Source organism: Bombina bombina, chromosome 3 (genome assembly GCF_027579735.1).
Source record: "Bombina bombina isolate aBomBom1 chromosome 3, aBomBom1.pri, whole genome shotgun sequence".
NCBI classification, from domain to species: Eukaryota; Metazoa; Chordata; class Amphibia; order Anura; family Bombinatoridae; genus Bombina; species Bombina bombina.
In genome coordinates this window covers 811,259,512-811,276,111 of record NC_069501.1, presented here as the reverse complement: position 1 = coordinate 811,276,111, position 16,600 = coordinate 811,259,512, and positions in this window count along the sequence as shown.

The window sequence follows — 16,600 nt, the reverse complement described above, 5'->3', positions numbered from 1 at the left end:
TAAAGTTCCATAAGTCTGATAAACCAGCGATGTCCAGAAATCTGCGTAAGTACAAATTTCTGGAGTCGCCAGTGACTTACGGCACTTTAGAAACCGTTGGCGCCTACAAAACCTGACTAAAGTATGAAATCACCCATACTGTCTAACACGCCTCCCAAACATAGCCCGACACGTCTAACCCTCTATCCGCTATCCCCCCTCACTATCCTAAAAATAAAAAAGTTATTAACCCCTAAACCGCCGCTCCCGGACCCCGCCGCCAGCTATATTAAATCTTTAACCCCCTAATGTGAGCCCCTACCCCGCCGCCATCTACCTTACCTAGCCCCTAAAGTGAGCCCCTACCCCGCTTCATCGATTTTAAAATTATTAACCCCTAATCTAATCCCCCTACACCGTCGCCATCTATATTAAATTAATTAACCCCTAATCTAATCCCCCTACCCCGCCGACAGCTATATTAAATTATTTAACCCCTAAAATACTAAACTATCACTACCACTAAACCTAAGTCTAACCCTACAAATAGCCCTGAAAAGTGCTTTTTGCGTGGCATTACCCCAAAGTAAACTGCTCTATTGCCAGCCCTTAAAAAGGCTTTTTGCGGGGCATGCCCCAAAGAAAACTGCTCTTTTACCAGCCCTTAAAAGGGCTTTAGGCGGGGCTTTGTCACAAATTAAACTGCTCTTTTGCATCTAATCTAAATCCCCTACACTGCCGCCACCTATTTTAAACACATTAACCCCTAATCTAATCCCCCTACACCGCCGCCAGCTATATTAACTAAATTAACCCTAATTATATTATGGTTAATGTAGTTAATATAGTTATTATATTATATATATTAACTATATTAACCCTAATTATATTAGGGTTAATATAGTTAATATCGTTATTATATTATATATATATATTAAGTATAATAACCCTATCTAACTCTAACATCCCTAACTAAACTCTTATTAAAATAAATCTAATATTAATATTATTAATTAAAATATTCCTATTTAAATCTAAATACTTACCAATAAAATAAACCCTAAGGCCTAGATTTGGAGTTTGGCGGTAGCCGTGAAAACCAGCGTTAGAGGCTCCTAACGCTGGTTTTAGGCTACCGCCGGTATTTGGAGTCAGTCAGGAAAGGGTCTAACGCTCACTTTTCAGCCGCGACTTTTCCATACCGCAGATCCCCTTACGTCATTTGCGTATCCTATCTTTTCAATGGGATCTTCCTAACTCCGGTATTTAGAGTCATGTCTGAAGTGAGCGTTAGAAATCTAACGACAAAACTCCAGCCGCAGAAAAAAGTCAGTAGTTAAGAGCTTTCTGGGCTAACGCCGGTTTATTAAGCTCTTAACTACTGTGCTCTAAAGTACACTAACACCCATAAACTACCTATGTACCCCTAAACCGAGGTCCCCCCACATCGCCGCCACTCGATTAAATATTTTTAACCCCTAATCTGCCGACCGCCACCTACGTTATACTTATGTACCCCTAATCTGCTGCCCCTAACACCGCCGACCCCTATATTATATTTATTAACCCCTAATCTGCCCCCCTCAACGTCGCCTCCACCTGCCTACACTTATTAACCCCTAATCTGCCGACCGCAAAGCGCCGCTACTTACGTTATACTTATGTACCCCTAATCTGCTGCCCCTAACACCGCCGACCCCTATATTATATTTATTAACCCCTAATCTGCCCCCCACAACGTCACCTCCACCTGCCTACACTTATTAACCCCTAATCTGCCGACCGGACCGCACTGCTATTATTATAAAGTTATTAACCCCTAATCCGCCTCACTAACCCTATAATAAATAGTATTAACCCCTAATCTGCCCTCCCTAACATCGCCGACACCTAACTTCAAACATTAACCCCTAATCTGCCGACTGGAGCTCACCGCTATTCTAATAAATTTATTAACCCCTAAAGCTAAGTCTAACCCTAACACTAACACCCCCCTAAATTAAATATCATTTTAATCTAACAAAATAAATTAACTCTTATTAAATAAATTATTCCTATTTAAAGCTAAATACTTACCTGTAAAATAAATCCTAATATAGCTACAATATAAATTATAATTATATTATAGATATTTTAGGATTCATATTTATTTTACAGGTAACTTTGTATTTATTTTAACCAGGTACAATAGCTATTAAATAGTTAAGAACTATTTAATAGCTAAAATAGTTAAAATAATTACAAATTTACCTGTAAAATAAATCCTAACCTAAGTTACAATTAAACCTAACACTACACTATCAATAAATAAATTAAATTAAATACCTATAATTATCTACAATTAAACCTAACACTACACTATCAATAAATAAATTAAATACAATTCCTACAAATAAATACAATGAAATAAACTAACTAAAGTACAAAAAATAAAAAAGAACTAAGTTACAAAAAATAAAAAAATATTTACAAACATTAGAAAAATATTACAACAATTTTAAATTAATTACACCTACTCTAAGTCCCCTAATAAAATAACAAAGCCCCCCAAAATAAAAAAATGCCCTACCCTATTCTAAATTACAAAAGTTCAAAGCTCTTTTACCTTACCAGCCCTGAACAGGGCCCTTTGCGGGGCATGCCCCAAGAAATTCAGCTCTTTTGCCTGTAAAAAAAAACATACAATACCCCCCCCCAACATTACAAACCACCACCCACATACCCCTAATCTAACCCAAACCCCCCTTAAATAAACCTAACACTAAGACCCTGAAGATCTTCCTACCTTATCTTCACCATACCAGGTTCACCAATCGATCCAGAAGAGCTCCTCCGATGTCCTGATCCAAGCCCAAGCAGGGGGCTTGGATCAGCGGGAGCTGAAGAGGTCCATGATCCGGCTGAAGTCATCATCCAAGTGGGAGCTGAAGAGGTCCATGATCCGGCTGAAGTCTTCTATCAACGGCATCTTCAATCTTCTTTCTTCCGGATCCATCTTGCAGACCTCCGACGCGGAACATCCTGCTCGCCCGACGGACTAACGACGAATGAAGGCTCCTTTAAGGGACGTCATCCAAGATGGCGTCCCTCGAATTCCGATTGGCTGATAGGATTCTATCAGCCAATCGGAATTAAGGTAGGAAAATTCTGATTGGCTGATGGAATCAGCCAATCAGAATCAAGTTCAATCCGATTGGCCGATCCGATCAGCCAATCAGATTGAGCTCGCATTCTATTGGCTGATCGGAACAGCCAATAGAATGCGAGCTCAATCTGATTGGCTGATCGGATCAGCCAATCGGATTGAACTTGATTGTAATTTAGAATAGGGTAGGGCATTTTTTTATTTTGGGGGGCTTTGTTATTTTATTACGGGGCTTAGAGTAGGTGTAATTAGTTTAAAATTGTTGTAATATTTTTCTAATGTTTGTAAATATTTTTTTATTTTTTGTAACTTAGTTCTTTTTTATTTTTTGTACTTTAGTTAGTTTATTTAATTGTATTTATTTGTAGGAATTGTATTTAATTTATTGATAGTTTAGTGTTAGGTTTAATTATAACTTAGGTTAGGATTTATTTTACAGGTAAATTTGTAATTATTTTAACTATTTTAGCTATTAAATAGTTCTTAACTATTTAATAGCTATTGTACCTGGTTAAAATAAATACAAAGTTACCTGTAAAATAAATATAAATCCTAAAATAGCTATAATATAATTATAATTTATTTTAGAGGTAAGTATTTAGCTTTAAATAGGAATAATTTATTTAATAAGAGTTAATTTATTTCGTTAGTTTAAAATTATATTTAATTTAGGGGGGTGTTAGTGTTAGGGTTAGACTTAGCTTTAGGGGTTAATAAATTTATTAGAATAGCGATGAGCTCCAGTCGGCAGATTAGGGGTTAATGTTTGAAGTTAGGTGTCGGCAATGTTAGGGAGGGCAGATTAGGGGTTAATACTATTTATTATAGGGTTAGTGAGGCGGATTAGGGGTTAATAACTTTATTATAATAGCGGTGCGGTCCGGTCGGCAGATTAGGGGTTAATAAGTGTAGTCAGGTGGAGGCGACGTTGTGGGGGGCAGATTAGGGGTTAATAAATATAATATAGGGGTCGGCGATGTTAGGGCAGCAGATTAGGGGTACATAGGGATAATGTAAGTAGCGGCGGTGTACTGAGCGGCAGATTAGGGGTTAATAATAATATGCAGGGGTCAGCGATAGTGGGGGCGGCAGATTAGGGGTTAATAAGTGTAAGGTTAGGGGTCTTTAGACTTGGGGTACATGTTAGAGTGTTAGGTGCAGACATAGGAAGTGTTTCCCCATAGGAAACTATGGGGCTGCGTTAGGAGCTGAACGCGGCTTTTTTGCAGGTGTTAGGTTTATTTCAGCTCAAACAGCCCCATTGTTTCCTATGGGGGAATCGTGCACGAGCACGTTTTTGAAGCTGGCCACTTCCGTAAGCAACTCTGGTATTGAGAGTTGCAGTGGCGTTAAATATGCCTGTACGCTCCCTTTTTGGAGCCTAACTCAGCCATTCTGTGGACTCTCAATACCAGAGTTATTTTAAAGGTGCGGCCAGAAAGAAGCCAGCGTTAGCTACGCGGGTCGTTACCGACAAAACTCTAAATCTAGCCGTTAGATAGCTGCAATGTAATTAATAATTACATTGTAGCTATTTTAGGGTTTATATTTATTTTACAGGTAACTTGGTATTTATTTTAACTAGGTACAATAGCTATTAAATAGTTAATAACTATTTAATAGCTACCTAATTAAAATAATTACCAATTTACCTGTAAAATAAATCCTAACCTAAGTTACAAATACACCTACACTATCAATAAATTCAAAAAACTACACATATCTAAACTAAAATACAATTAAATAAACTAAACTAAATTACAAAAAAAAAAAAACACTAAATTACAAAAAATAAAAAAAAGATTACAAGATTTTTAAGCTAATTACACCTATTCTAAGCCCCCTAATAAAATAATAAAGAACCCCAAAATAAAAAAAATTCCCTACCCTATTCTAAATTAAAAAAGTTAGCTCTTTTACCTTACCAGCCCTTAAAAGGGCCTTTTGCAGGGCATGCCCCAAAGAAAACTGCTCTTTTGCCTGAAAAAAAAAACACAATACCACCCCCCAACATTACAACCCACCACCCACATACCCCTAATCTAACCCAAACCCCCCTTAAATAAACCTAACACTACCCCCCTGAAGATCTACCTACCTTGTATTCACCCACCCGGGCAGAACTCTTCATCGAAACCGGGCAATGTCTTCAATCAAGCGGCAGTGAAGTCTTCTTCCATCCGGCGATGTCTTCAATCAAGCGGCAAAGAAGTCTTCTTCCATCCGGCGATGTCTTCAAGCAAAGCGGCATCTTCAATCTTTATTCTTCGCTCCTCCGCCGTGGAGCATCCATCCGGCACGACGGCTTCCCGACGAATGAGGTTCCTTTAAATGACGTCATCCAAGATGGCGTCTGTCGAATTCCGATTGGCTGATAGGATTCTATCAGCCAATCGGAATTAAGGTAGAAAAATCTGATTGGCTGATTGAATCAGACATCAATGGGGAGAGCCGACTGAAAAAAAAGCCTTACACCTGCAATAAAGCAGCGTAAAGCTCTGTAACGCAGCCCCATTGATTCCTATGGGAAAACTAATTTTATGTTTACACCTAGCACCCTAACATGAACCCTGAGTCTAAACACCCCTAATCTCCTGCCCCCGACATTGCCGCCACCTACATTACACTTATTAACCCCTAATCTGCCACCCCCGACATCGCCGACACAAACATTATACTTATTAACCCCTAATCTGCCGCTCCGGACATCGCTGCCACTATAATAAACATATTAACCCCTAAACCGCTGTACTCCCACATCACAAACATTAGTTAAATATTATTAACCCCTAATCTGCCGCCCCTAACATCGCCGCCACCTATCTACATTTATTAACCCCTAATCTGCCGCCCCCAACCTCGCCGCCACTATACTAAAGTTATTAACCCCTAAACCTAAGTCTAACCCTAACACCCACTAACTTAAATATAATTAAAATAAATCTAAAGAAAACCTACTATTAATAACTAAATAATTCCTATTTAAAACTAAATACCTGTAAAATAAATGCTAAGATAGCTACAATATAACTAATAGTTACATTGTATCAAGCTTAGGGTTTATTTTTATTTTACAGGCAAATTTGTATTTATTTTAACTAGGTAGAATAGTTACTAAATAGTTATTAACTACCGTATTTACTAACTACCTAGTTAAAATAAATACAAATCTACCTGTAAAATAAAACCTAACCTGTCTTACACTAACACCTAACCTTACACTACAATTAAATAAATTACCTAAATTAAATACAATTACCTAAATTACAAAAAACAAACAAACACTAAATTACACAAATTATAAGATATTTAAACTAATTACACCTAATCTAATAGCCCTATCAAAATAAAAAAGCCCCCCCAAAATAAAAATAAAAACCTAGCCTAAACTAAACTACCAATAGCCCTTAAAAGGGCCTTTTGCGGGGCATTGCCCCAAAGAAATCAGCTCTTTTACCTGTAAAAAAAAAAAACAACCCCCCCAACAGTAAAACCCACCACCCACACAACCAACCCCCCAAATAAAACCCTAACTAGAAAAACCTGCCAATAGAATCAGCCAATAGAATACAAGCTCAATTTTTTCAACCTTAATTCCGATTGGCTGATAGAATTCTATCAGCCAATCGGAATCTAAGGGACACCGTCTTGGATGACATCACTTAAGTCGTCGTAAGAAGAGGATGCTCTGCACTGGATGTCTTAAGATGGACCCGCTCCGCACAGGATGGATGAAGATAGAAGATGCCGTCTGGATGAAGACTTCTGCGCGTCTGGAGGACCACTTCTCCCGGCTTGGATGAAGACTTCTCCCGGCTTCATTGAGGACTTCTTGCGGCTTCGTTGAGGACTTCTCCTGGCTTCGATGATGATGGATGTCCGGTCTTCAAAACTGTAAGTAGATCTTTGGGGTTAGTGTTAGTTTTTTTAAGGGTTTATTGGGTGGGTTTTAGTTTTAGATTAGGGACTTTGGGCAGCAATAGAGCTAAATGCCCTTTTTAAAGGGCAATGACTATCCAAATGCCCTTTTCAGGACAATGGGGAGCTTAGGATTTTTTAGATAGGGTTTTTTTGGGGGGAGTTGGTTGTGTGGGTGGTGGGTTTTTACTGTTGGGGGGTTATTTGTATTTTTTTACAGGTAAAAGAGCTGATTTCTTTGGGGCAATGCCCCACAAAAGGCCCTTTTATGGACTATTGGTAGTTTAGTTTAGGCTAGGATTTTTTTTATTTTGGGGGGGCTTTTTTATTTTGATAGGGCTATTAGATTATCTGTAATTAGTTTAAAGATCTTGTAATTTGTTTTTGTTTTTTATTTTGTGTAATTTAGTGTTTGTTTTTGTAATTTAGGTCATTGTATTTAATTTAGGTAATTTATTTAATTGTGGTGTAAGGTTAGGTGTTAGTAAGACAGGTTAGGTTTTATTTTACAGGTACATTTGTATTTATTTTAGCTAGGTCGTTAGTAAATAGTTAATAACTATTTAGTAACTATTCTACCTAGTTAAAATAAATACAAACTGCCTGTAAAATAAAAATAAACCCTAAGCTAGCTTAGGGTTTATTTTACAGTTAAGTATTTTGTTTTAAATAGGAATTATTTACGTAATGATAGTAGGCTTTATTTAGATTTATTTTATTTATATTTAAGTTAGGAGGTGTTAGGGTTAGGGTTAGACTTAGGTTTAGGGGTTAATAAATTTAGTATAGTGGCGGAGACATTGGGGGCGGCAGATTAGGGGTTAATAAATGTAGGTAGGTGGCGGCGATGTTAGGGGCGGCAGATTAGGGGTTAATAATATTTAACTAATGTTTGCGATGCGGGAGTAGGGCAGTTTAGGGGTTAATATGTTTATTATAGTGGCGGTGATTAGGGGCTAATAATTTTATTTTAGTATTTGCAATGTGGGATGGCCTCAGTTTAGGGGTAGTTTATGGGTGTTAGTGTACTTTTTATCACTTTAGTTATGACTTTTATGTTACGTCGTTGTAGCATAAAACCCATAACTACTGACTTTAGAATGCATTACGAATCTTGCTTTATAGGCTGTACCGCTCACTTTTTGGCCTCCAAAAAAAAGCTTGTAATACCGGCGCTATGGAAGTCCCATTGAAAAAAGACTTTACGAAAATTGCGTAAGTTAATTTGCAGTACGGCCAAAAAACATAATTTATGTAAGAACTTACCTGATAAATTCATTTCTTTCATATTAGCAAGAGTCCATGAGCTAGTGACGTATGGGATATACATTCCTACCAGGAGGGGCAAAGTTTCCCAAACCTCAAAATGCCTATAAATACACCCCTCACCACACCCACAATTCAGTTTAACGAATAGCCAAGAAGTGGGGGTGATAAAAAAGTGCGAAAGCATATAAAATAAGGAATTGGAATAATTGTGCTTTATACAAAAATCATAACCACCACAAAAAAGGGTGGGCCTCATGGACTCTTGCTAATATGAAAGAAATGAATTTATCAGGTAAGTTCTTACATAAATTATGTTTTTCTTTCATGTAATTAGCAAGAGTCCATGAGCTAGTGACGTATGGGATAATGATTACCCAAGATGTGGATCTTTCCATGCAAGAGTCACTAGAGAGGGAGGGATAAAATAAAGACAGCCAATTCCTGCTGAAAATAATCCACACCCAAAATAAAGTTTAATGAAAAACATAAGCAGAAGATTCAAACTGAAACCGCTGCCTGAAGTACTTTTCTACCAAAAACTGCTTCAGAAGAAGAAAATACATCAAAATGGTAGAATTTAGTAAAAGTATGCAAAGAGGACCAAGTTGCTGCTTTGCAAATCTGATCAATCGAAGCTTCATTCCTAAACGCTCAGGAAGTAGAAACTGACCTAGTAGAATGAGCTGTAATCCTTTGAGGCGGAGTTTTACCCGACTCAACATAGGCAAGATGAATTAAAGATTTCAACCAAGATGCCAAAGAAATGGCAGAAGCTTTCTGGCCTTTTCTAAAACCGGAAAAGATAACAAATAAACTAGAAGTCTTTCGGAAAGACTTAGTAGCTTCAACATAATATTTCAAAGCTCTAACAACATCCAAAGAATGTAACGATTTCTCCTTAGAATTCTTAGGATTAGGACATAATGAAGGAACCACAATTTCTCTACTAATGTTGTTGGAATTCACAACTTTAGGTAAAAATTCGAAAGAAGTTCGCAACACTGCCTTATCCTGATGAAAAATCAGAAAAGAAGACTCACAAGAAAGAGCAGATAATTCAGAAACTCTTCTGGCAGAAGAGATTGCCAAAAGGAACAAAACTTTCCAAGAAAGTAATTTAATGTCCAATGAATGCATAGGTTCAAACGGAGGAGCTTGAAGAGCCCCTAGAACCAAATTCAAACTCCAAGGAGGAGAAATTGACTTAATGACAGGTTTTATACGAACCAAAGCTTGTACAAAACAATGAATATCAGGAAGATTAGCAATCTTTCTGTGAAAAAGAACAGAAAGAGCAGAGATTTGTCCTTTCAAGGAACTTGCGGACAAACCTTTATCTAAACCATCCTGAAGAAACTGTAAAATTCTTGGAATTCTAAAAGAATGCCAAGAAAAATGATGAGAAAGACACCAAGAAATATAAGTCTTCCAGACTCTATAATATATCTCTCTGGATACAGATTTACGAGCCTGTAACATAGTATTAATCACAGAGTCAGAGAAACCTCTTTGACTAAGAATCAAGCGTTCAATCTCCATACCTTTAAATTTAAGGATTTGAGATCCTGATGGAAAAAAGGACCTTGCGACAGAAGGTCTGGTCGTAGCGGAAGAGTCCACGGATGGCAAGAGGCCATCCGGACAAGATCCGCATACCAAAACCTGTGAGGCCATGCCGGAGCTACCAGCAGAACAAACGAGCATTCCTTCAGAATCTTGGAGATTACTCTTGGAAGAAGAACTAGAGGCGGAAAGATATAGGCAGGATGATACTTCCAAGGAAGTGACAATGCATCCACTGCTTCCGCTTGAGGATCCCTGGATCTGGACAGATACCTGGGAAGTTTCTTGTTTAGATGAGAGGCCATCAGATCTATTTCTGGAAGTCCCCACATTTGAACAATCTGAAGAAATACCTCTGGGTGAAGAGACCATTCGCCCGGATGTAACGTTTGGCGACTGAGATAATCCGCTTCCCAATTGTCTATACCTGGGATATGAACCGCAGAGATTAGACAGGAGCTGGATTCCGCCCAAACCAGAATTCGAGATACTTCTTTCATAGCCAGAGGACTGTGAGTCCCTCCTTGATGATTGATGTATGCCACAGTTGTGGCATTGTCTGTCTGAAAACAAATGAATGATTCTCTCTTCAGAAGAGGCCAAGACTGAAGAGCTCTGAAAATTGCACAGAGTTCCAAAATATTGATCGGTAATCTCACCTCCTGAGATTCCCAAACTCCTTGTGCTGTCAGAGATCCCCACACAGCTCCCCAACCTGTGAGACTTGCATCTGTTGAAATTACAGTCCAGGTCGGAAGCACAAAAGAAGCCCCCTGAATTAAACGATGGTGATCTGTCCACCACGTTAGAGAGTGTCGTACAATCGGTTTTAAAGATATTAATTGAGATATCTTTGTGTAATCCCTGCACCATTGATTCAGCATACAGAGCTGAAGAGGTCGCATGTGAAAACGAGCAAAGGGGATCGCGTCCGATGCAGCAGTCATAAGACCTAGAATTTCCATGCATAAGGCTACCGAAGGGAATGATTGTGACTGAAGGTTTCGATAAGCTGAAATCAATTTTAGACGTCTCTTGTCTGTTAAAGACAGAGTCATGGACACTGAATCTATCTGGAAACCCAGAAAAGTTACCCTTGTCTGAGGAATCAATGAACTTTTTGGTAAATTGATCCTCCAACCATGATCTTGAAGAAACAACACAAGTCGATTCGTATGAGATTCTGCTAAATGTAAAGACTGAGCAAGTACCAAGATATCGTCCAAATAAGGAAATACCACAATACCCTGTTCTCTGATTACAGACAGAAGGGCACCGAGAACTTTTGTAAAAATTCTTGGAGCTGTAGCTAGGCCAAACGGCAGAGCCACAAACTGGTAATGCTTGTCCAGAAAAGAGAATCTCAGGAACTGATAATGATCTGGATGAATCGGAATATGCAGATAAGCATCCTGTAAATCTATTGTGGACATATAATGCCCTTGCTGAACAAAAGGCAAGATAGTCCTTACAGTTACCATTTTGAACGTTGGTATCCTTAAATAACGATTCAATATTTTTAGATCCAGAACTGGTCTGAAGGAATTCTCCTTCTTTGGTACAATGAAGAGATTTGAATAAAACCCCATCCCCTGTTCCAGAACTGGAACTGGCATAATTACTCCAGCCAACTCTAGATCTGAAACACAAATCAGAAATGCTTGAGCTTTCACTAGATTTACTGGGACACGGGAAAGAAAAAATCTCTTTGCAGGAGGTCTCATCTTGAAACCAATTCTGTACCCTTCTGAAACAATGTTCTGAATCCAAAGATTGTGAACAGAATTGATCCAAATTTCTTTTGAAAAAAACGTAACCTGCCCCCTACCAGCTGAGCTGGAATGAGGGCCGCACCTTCATGTGGACTTAGAAGCAGGCTTTGCCTTTCTAGAAGGCTTGGATTTATTCCAGACTGGAGATGGTTTCCAAACTGAAACTGCTCCTGAGGATGAAGGATCAGGCTTTTGTTCTTTGTTGAAACGAAAGGAACGAAAACGATTATTAGCCCTGTTTTTACCCTTAAATTTTTTATCCTGTGGTAAAAAAGTTCCTTTCCCACCAGTAACAGTTGAGATAATGGAATCCAACTGAGAACCAAATAATTTGTTACCCTGGAAAGTAATGGAAAGTAGAGTTGATTTAGAAGCCATATCAGCATTCCAAGTTTTAAGCCATAAAGCTCTTCTAGCTAAAATAGCTAGAGACATAAACCTGACATCAACTCTGATAATATCAAAAATGGCATCACTGATAAAATTATTAGCATGCTGAAGAAGAATAATAATATTATGAGAATCATGATCTGTTACTTGTTGCGCTAAAGTCTCCAACCAAAAAGTTAAAGCTGCAGCAACATCAGCCAAAGATATAGCAGGTCTAAGAAGATTACCTGAACACAGATAAGCTTTTCTTAGAAAGGATTAAATTTTCCTATCTAAAGGATCTTTAAACGAAGTACCATCTGACGTAGGAATAGTAGTACGTTTAGCAAGGGTAGAAATAGCCCCATCAACTTTAGGGATTTTGTCCCAAAATTCTAATCTGTCAGACGGCACAGGATATAATTGCTTAAAACGTTTAGAAGGAGTAAATGAATTACCCAATTTATCCCATTCTCTGGAAATTACTTCAGAAATAGCATTAGGAACAGGAAAAACTTCTGGAATAACCACAGGAGATTTAAACACCTTATCTAAACGTTTAGAATTAGTATCAAGAGGACCAGAATCCTCTATTTCTAAAGCAATTAGTACTTCTTTAAGTAAAGAACGAATAAATTCCATTTTAAATAAATATGAAGATTTATCAGCATCAATCTCTGAGACAGAATCCTCTGAACCAGAAGAGTCATCAGAATCAGAATGATGATGTTCATTTAAAAATTCATCTGTAGAGAGAGAAGTTTTAAAAGATTTTTTATGTTTACTAGAAGGAGAAATAACAGACATAGCCTTCTTGATGGATTCAGAAACAAAATCTCTTATGTTATCAGGAACATTCTGCACCTTAGATGTTGAGGGAACTGCAACAGGCAATGGTACATTACTAAAGGAAATATTATCTGCTTTAACAAGTTTGTCATGACAATTAATACAAACAACAGCCGGAGGAATAGCTACCAAAAGTTTACAGCAGATACACTTAGCTTTGGTAGTTCCAGCACTAGACAGCGATTTTCCTGAAGTATCTTCTGACTCAGATGCAACGTGAGACATCTTGCAATATGTAAGAGAAAAAACAACATATAAAGCAAAATTGATCAAATTCCTTAAATGACAGTTTCAGGAATGGGAAAAAATGCCAATAAACAAGCTTCTAGTAACCAGAAGCAAAGAAAAAATCAGACTGAAATAATGTGGAGACAAAAGCGACGCCCATATTTTTTGGCGCCAAATAATACGCCCACATTGTTTGGCGCCTAAATGCTTTTTGGCGCCAAAAATGAAGCCACATCTGGAACGCCGACATTTTTGGCGCAAAAGGACGTCAAAAAATGACGCAACTTCCGGCGACACGTATGACGCCGGAAACAGAAAAGATTTTTTGCGCCAAAAAAGTCCGCGCCAAGAATGACGCAATAAAATGAAGCATTTTCAGCCCCCGCGAGCCTAACAGCCCACAGGGAAAAAAAGTCAAATTTTTAAGGTAAGAAAAAATGATTGATTCAAACGCATTATCCCAAATATGAAACTGACTGTCTGAAAATAAGGAATGTTGAACATTCTGAGTCAAGGCAAATAAATGTTTGAATACATATATTTAGAACTTTATAAATAAAGTGCCCAACCATAGCTTAGAGTGTCACAGAAAATAAGATTTACTTACCCCAGGACACTCATCTACACGTTTGTAGAAAGCCAAACCAGTACTGAAACGAAAATCAGCAGAGGTAATGGTATATATATAAGAGTATATCGTCGATCTGAAAAGGGAGGTAAGAGATGAATCTCTACGACCGATAACAGAGAACCTATGAAATAGACCCCGTAGAAGGAGATCACTGCATTCAAATAGGCAATACTCTCCTCACATCCCTCTGACATTCACTGCACGCTGAGAGGAAAACCGGGCTCCAACCTGCTGCGGAGCGCATATCAACGTAGAATCTAGCACAAACTTACTTCACCACCTCCATAGGAGGCAAAGATTGTAAAACTGAATTGTGGGTGTGGTGAGGGGTGTATTTATAGGCATTTTGAGGTTTGGGAAACTTTGCCCCTCCTGGTAGGAATGTATATCCCATACGTCACTAGCTCATGGACTCTTGCTAATTACATGAAAGAAAAGTGTGCGGGAAAGCTGTACCTACAAAACTCGTAATAGCAGCAGTAGTGAAAAAGCAGCGTTATGAGCCTTAACACTGCTTTTTTACTCATAACGCAAAACTCATAATCTAGCCGTGAGTTTGCACAGTTCTGTCAAAATACCTGAGCACCAAGATGGTAGCCCCCAGTACAAAGAGGTGGAGCTTCAGTATCTGGCATATGTAGGCTATTAAAACAGGAGAACAGATTTGAAGAGAGCTGCAGGAACAGGATGAAATGCAATAACATACAGCTAGATTACAAGTGTTGCGGTATGGTGTAGCGGCTACACCGCTAAAAAGCTATAGCTATACCACAAGCTTTTTTTAATTTTAGGTTTATTTAATCATGTATTTTAGGATTTTTAATTTGTAGTTTATTTTATTTTATTAGAATAGTTATGTAGGTTAATTTATAGTTTAATCTTAGTTTTTTTTTATTTTACAGGTAAGTTTTTATTTATTTAAGATAGTTATATTGTAACTTTTAATTTAAAGTTAGGGGGTGTTAGGTTTAGGGGTTAATAGTTTAATTTAGTGTTTTGCAATGTGGGAGGCTGGCGGTTTAGGGGTTAATAGTTTTAGTTTATTAGTTGCGATGTGGGGGGCTGGCAGTTTAGGAGTTAATACTTTATTATAGTGTTGGCGATGTGGGGGGGCGGCGGTTTACAGGTTATTAGTTTTATATATTGCGTTATTTGCACACGAGGTATACGGTAATCTTGCTGATAGTGAGTAGTAACCATTATAGGGTAGTTGTGCAGAGCAGTTTTATGACCCTTTAAGTGCATTTTAACAGTGCTAATTATGCTGTCTGGGAATGTTGGCAGCCTTCCAGCTAGCTGTCCTCTCTGTTAATCAAGTCTCCTTCTGTAGACAGTGGACTTCCAATAATGGAGAATGGAGAAAAAAAATGAGTTGGCATTCAAATACTCCCTCCAATGAGTTTTTTTATTAAAACAATAAAAAGATATATTTCTCAGCATAAAAGTTGTTTCATGAGGCGGATCTATCTCTTACCCACAGCCTAATCACGTATAGATTACTAGTGGAGAGCTTTCATTACTCTGAGAAAAACAATCACTTGCAGGTGCCTGTTCTTTACAGTGAGAATAAAGCTGCTTATTAGTTTGATAGAAATGTCACCTTCTTACAAAACTAATTTTACAGTGTGAGAAACATCTAAAAAAAACACTGTTGTATGTGGGACAAGCCACATCAATTTTTAAGATATTAAAGGGACATAAAACATTTTTTCTTTCATGCTTTGGAAAGAGCGTGCAAATTTAAACAACTTTCTAATCTACTTCTATTATCTAATATGCTTCATTCTCTTGATATCCTTTGCTGAAAAGCATATCTAGATAGGCTTAGTAGCTGCTGAATAGTGGCTGCACATAGATGCCTCATGTGATTGGCTCACCCATGTGTATTGCTGTTTTTTCAACAAAGGATATCTAAAGAATAAAGCAAATGAGATAATAGAAGTAAATTGGAAAGTTGCTTAAAATTGCATTCTTTGGCCTCTATTTAACAAGGTCTGGCGGACCTGATCTGACAGTGCGGATCAGGTCCGCCAGACCTCGCTGAATACGGAGAGCAATACGTTCTCCGTATTCAGCATTGCACCAGCAGCTCACAAGAGCTGCTGATGCAACGCCCCCCCCCCCGCAAACTCGCGGCCAATGGGCCACAAGCAGGGGGGTGTCAATCAACCCGATCATACTCGATCGGGTTGATTTCCGGCGATGTCTTTCCGCCTGCTCAGAGCAGGCAGACAGGGTTATGGAGCAGCGGTCTTTGTGACTGCTGCTTCATAACTGCTGTTTCTGGCGAGTCTGAAGACTGGCCAGAAACACGGGCCGTCAAGCTCCTTTCGGAGCTTGATAGATAGGCCCCTTTATCTGAATCATGAAATAAAAATTTGGAGTTTAATATCCCTTTTATATCCTGTACTGTAAATTTGGTTTCTAGATCAAAACCTCACCACAATTATTTTACAATAAACACACTTAGAAAAATGTATAATGAGCAGTTAATAGGAAAGTAAAAGAAAGTATCCAGATAAATAAATAATTTATGACACAATTAAAACATTTATTCTCACATAGAGGTAATTATGTACACTTCTTATTTTTATATGCCACTGGATTGTAATTTATTGGTATTGTACATGTGTATCCCACTCTCTTTGAAAAATACAGGAAGTAAAATTTATTACATATGGAATTGTAGTATGAAACGATTGTAGACTAGAAATATCTAAGTCAAATAATTGCCTCCTCCTCTCACACAAAATCACATAGCTCATATTTATATCCCTTTACAGACCGGGCATTTCAGACTAAAACTTTCCCAAAAGACCAGAGCTTTTTTAGCATTGTAATCATCACTCCATTTAAACAGAAATAGAGCCTTGTCTT